At 41.5% G+C, this 5,000-nt stretch overlaps 1 protein-coding gene across 3 annotated transcripts in view; it reads left to right on the top strand.

Moving 5' to 3' along the window:
- The window catches only part of LOC133548635 (cip1-interacting zinc finger protein-like), a 13,857-nt gene extending 11,900 nt beyond the window's left edge, over positions 1-1,957 (top strand). For all 3 annotated transcript variants that reach the window (XM_061893634.1, XM_061893632.1, XM_061893633.1), the window contains one exon: positions 1,651-1,957. The gene's annotated coding sequence lies outside the window, so the exon portion shown is untranslated. The remainder of the gene's footprint in view (positions 1-1,650) is intronic.
- Positions 1,958-5,000: the final 3,043 nt, after the last annotated feature.

Genomic DNA, 5,000 nt, shown 5'->3' with positions numbered 1-5,000 from the left:
ACCCCTTCGTCCATGGTTCCTTGAGAGGGGGTGTCCTCTACGGTCTTGACCTCACCCTCCACCCCTATGTCCATGGTTCCTTGAGAGGGGGTGTCCTGTCAGGTCTTGCCCTCACCCTCCACCCCTACGTCCATGGTTCCTTGGGGGGTGTCCTGTAAGGTCTTGCCCTCGCCCTCCACCCCTACGTCCATGGTTCCTTGAGAGGGGGTGTCCTGTCAGGTCTTGCCCTTGCCCTCCACCCCTACGTCCATGGTTCCTTGAGGACGGGGGTGTCCTGTAAGGTCTTGCCCTCGCCCTCCACCCCTTCGTCCATGGTTCCTTGAGAGGGGGGGGGGGGGGGTCCTGTCAGGTCTTGCCATCTTCCTCCACCCCTTCGTCCATGGTTTCTTGAGAGGGGGGGGGTCCTGTCAGGTCTTGCCCTCACCCTCCACCCCTTCGTCCATGGTTCCTTGGGGGGTGTCCTGTAAGGTCTTCCCCTCGCCCTCCACCCCTTCGTCCATGGTTCCTTGAGGACGGGGGGTGGTGTCCTGTCAGGTCTTGCCCTCGCCCTCCACCCCTACGTCCATGGTTCCTTGAGGACGGGGGGGTCCTGTCAGGTCTTGGCCTCGCCCTCCACCCCTACGTCCATGGTTCCTTGAGGACGGGGGTGTCCTGTCAGGTCTTGGCCTCGCCCTCCACCCCTTCGTCCATGGTTCCTTGAGAGGGGGTGTCCTCTACGGTCTTGACCTCACCCTCCACCCCTATGTCCATGGTTCCTTGAGAGGGGGTGTCCTGTCAGGTCTTGCCCTCACCCTCCACCCCTACGTCCATGGTTCCTTGGGGGGTGTCCTGTAAGGTCTTGCCCTCGCCCTCCACCCCTACGTCCATGGTTCCTTGAGAGGGGGTGTCCTGTCAGGTCTTGCCCTCACCCTCCACCCCTACGTCCATGGTTCCTTGAGGGGGGTGTCCTGTCAGGTCTTGCCCTCACCCTCCACCCCTACGTCCATGGTTCCTTGAGGGGGGGGTCCTGTCACGGTCCCTCTTCTTTATTCTTCCCTTACTTTCTGCACTATTTCCCATCCAGCGCTCTTATTTTGGGGAGGAGTATTTCAGAAGAGTACTTCTCCAGTCCTGGGTCACAAAGTACCAGCCTGGAGAGAAAGTGAAGAAGAAGTTCCGCACACACTCCAAGTTAACTTTCAGTTTTGGTTGTCTCTAAGGTAGGCAACTGTTAGAATAATTATGTTTAAGTTATCACACAATTCTTATGCTCAAAGGCCGTTGCTATGGTTATTATCAATTGTGCTGAAGTTGTACTTTTCCATCTGTGCAAAGCGAGTCGTCTCGTTTCAGTGTTTGTGTCCAGACCCGGCCTGCTGACTGCCAAGGGTGAAAACCGAGTGCCGTAACGCCGACAAAACAGAGACAGGGCGATATCACGAGTGTCAGCACATTTGCATTTCTGAATAATCATAAACTGTGTCCAACTGGGGCTGCTGAAATGACCCCCCTCCTTCAGAAGCCGCCTCAGTGATGTAACCAGGGAGCTCCAAAATAAATAGAGGAGCACGTGGGACTGTACCTTAGTGGGACATTGTAACTGAGTGTACAGCCCCAATCGTCTCTCCTCATTGAGCCAAACTGATTCCTTGCTTCTTGTCTGTTTAATAGATGTCATCAGTGTTTGAACCTGACAGCAACCGTGGTGGACAAAAGAATGAGGGACGGGCAACCATTTCGGGGACAGCTCCGACCTTCAGCTCGCTCACTTCTCTCTCTCCAGCACTGTTACTACAATTATTTATATTGAACTATTATACATAATATGTGTTTATATTTGTTTTTTGTAGAATAAATTGTTCAACTTTGATTTTAGCAAAAGGATCTGGGTGGACTCTCCCACGGTCCCACTAATGTAATGTCTTGCAGTTCCTTCTTTTTCTTCCCCTAATAAAAGGCAATGTGCAAGTAAAAACTCTGCATCCTGGAGTCACAGCAACGATGACAAGGCCATTGGCTTAAAATATGCACAATACTATAATTAGCATTTTGGGATATTTCCCCCCTGCTGCAAGACAAATGTTTATGTGAGACAAATAAAATGGTGTGAAAGCCGAGGGGGGGTTTGGGGGGGGGGGGGGTGCAGGGGTGAGTAAAAAAAAGATGGGTAAGTCAATAATCAGACTGGGCTCTTGTTGAGGGGAGGGGTCCAGACTGAGGCCAAGAAAAAAGCTTGATAGCCATAAGCAATAAAGACAAAAACATGTAACAAAGAATCCACAAAACTTGCAACGATGTGATGTTTTCAGAGCAACCTTCGTCTGTTGTGAGCAGCATCAAGAGAGAGTCAAATCGTAGATAAAGTTTGTCCTTTTCCGCCCGAGCCGACGTTTCACTGACCGGTCTGATCTGATCTGGTCTGATGTGGTCTGGTCTGGTCTGGTCTGGTCTGGTCTGGTCTGGTCTGGTCTGGTCGTCCACTCAGACTCTCAAGTTGATCCATGGATGAGCATCTTCAATCATTATTGGACACAATGACTACTAGTTTATTATTCATTATTAGATTTCTTGGCTATTTTCTGTGACATTTTTACCATTTGTCCTCATGTAAGAATAGAACAACAATAATAATAATAATACCATTAGTTTTTTTCATGCTTAAAAGAGAAATTATATTATATTTGAAGACAACATTTTAGTACATTATTATTACTATTATTGGTTTAAAATGTCGGCTTTTTCGTCATATTTTCATTTTTGGCAATATTTTTCTTATATTTTACCATTTGTCCCTGTGCAAGAATAGAACAACAATAATAATAATACAATTGTGGGTTGTTTGTTCTTTTAAATGCTTAAAGGAGAAATGATATATATTTGAAGACAACATTTTAGTACATTATTATTACTATTATTGGTTTAAAATGTCAGCTTTTTCGTCATATTTTCATTTTTGGCAATTTTTTTTGTTATATTTTACCATTTGTCCCTGTACAAGAATAGAACAACAATAATAATAATACAATTGTGGGTTGTTTATTTTTTAAATGCTTAAAGGAGAAATTTATATATATTTGAAGACAACATTTTAGTACATTATTATTACTATTATTGGTCTAAAATGTCAGCTTTTTCATCATATTTTCATTTTTGGCAATGTTTTTCTTATATTTTACCATTTGTCCCTGTGCAAGAATAGAACAACAATAATAATAATACAATTGTGGGTTGTTTATTTTTTAAATGCTTAAAGGAGAAATGATATACCGTATTTCCTTGAATTGCCGCAGGACATATAGTATGCGCCTGACTAGAATTACTGCCGGGTCAAACTCACTTCCCAGAATAATTAGCGCATGCTTAGTATTACCACCGGGTCAAACTCGTCACGTCACGAGTGACACTTCACCTGTCATCATTTTCAAAATGGAGGAGGCTGATTTTAATAATTTGAAATCGCATAAAGGGAAGAAGATTAAGAGCTATTCAGTAGGATTTAAAGTCCAAGCTTACATCACACTCAAATTTTTACTGCATACCTTTGGTAAGTGCCGGAGTGAGAAGAGGTTTTAAAATAATTAGCGCATGCTTACTTTTACCGCATGCCTTGAGAAGATGTTTTAAATGAATTAGAGCCCCGGCGGCAATTCAAGGAAATATTGTATGTTTGAAGACAACATTTTAGTACATTATTATAATTGGTTTAAAATGTCAGCTTTTGCTCATTATAGTCTCATTTTTGGCTATTTTTTCTTACATTTGTACCATTTCCTCCATGTAAGAATCTAATAATAATAATAATAATACAAATGTGTAACTGCATGAATGAGGTTGTCCAAAATTCTGCCTGTAGAAAAATATTCATGTTCAGTCTTTATTGTGGTTGTCATTTTTCTAATTAATTATTGTGTTGTTAATTGACTTTGTTTGTGTTTGAAGGGTATTTTATTTTTATTTTCGGATCTTCTAATATTTTGAAACAGGAGTTCTACGTGTACTGAAAAATCAAAGTGTGGGAGGCAATTTTGTTTTTGTTTTTTTAATTTGAAAAACAAATGCTTAAAAGACATATTATATTTATTTGAAGACAACAATTTGGTGACTTAGTATTTATATATATATATATTTTATATATATTTTTTAAATTCAAGATTCATCATGTCTTTGCTAATACAATATTTATCAATAATATAATTGACCACATACTGTAATACACATTACAGAATAAATAGTACATAGTATTGATTAATATCACTACAATATTTACCTGGAGTATAATTGGCTACATATTGTAACACACATAATAATGTACATAATAATACACAACTTTGTAAAGTATTATTTCAATATCAAAAGTACAAACATGGAGATGTCATGGAAATAATACATATAAATATCAATAAGAGATGTAATAAATGAAGTGGGTTTAAATAATACATATAAAGATATGTAATAGATTAGTTTATGGAAATAATACGTATAATAAAGAGATGTAATAAATGAAGTTTATATAATTAATACATATAAATATTTGCAATAAATGAAGTTTATATAAATAATACATGTAAAGATATGTAATATATGAAGTTTATATAAATAATACATACATATATATGCAATAAATGAAGTTTATATGAATAATACTGTCCGACAGACAGGTAGGCCACGCTGGAGCTTGGCCCAAGATGGCGGCGAGGAGGCGGGGATGGCGAGCGACGCCACAAACGAGATCAGGTGTGTGGATCGCGCACCTGGACACCATTAACATATCTCCTCTCGATGCTTAAAAGGGGAGAAGGAGGAGAGAACGGGGAACATGCAGCACGTGAGAGACGGAGAGCAAGAGGCGGACGGAGGTGAAGACTGCTGAAAAGCAGACGGCGGAGCGAGCAGACGAGGGAGCCGGGAGACGCCGCGGAAGAGCGACCTGATTGCTGGTTTTGAAAAATAAAGCAAGTCAAACCTGCTCAAAAGCAATGTCCTTCCTTGGTGGTCCATGGAACCCACAAGACGACGGCTTG

Source organism: Nerophis ophidion, linkage group LG01, assembly GCF_033978795.1.
Source record: "Nerophis ophidion isolate RoL-2023_Sa linkage group LG01, RoL_Noph_v1.0, whole genome shotgun sequence".
Lineage (NCBI taxonomy): Eukaryota > Metazoa > Chordata > Actinopteri > Syngnathiformes > Syngnathidae > Nerophis > Nerophis ophidion.
The sequence above is the reverse complement of the archived record's forward strand: the minus strand, read 5'-3'. Positions and strand labels throughout refer to the sequence as shown.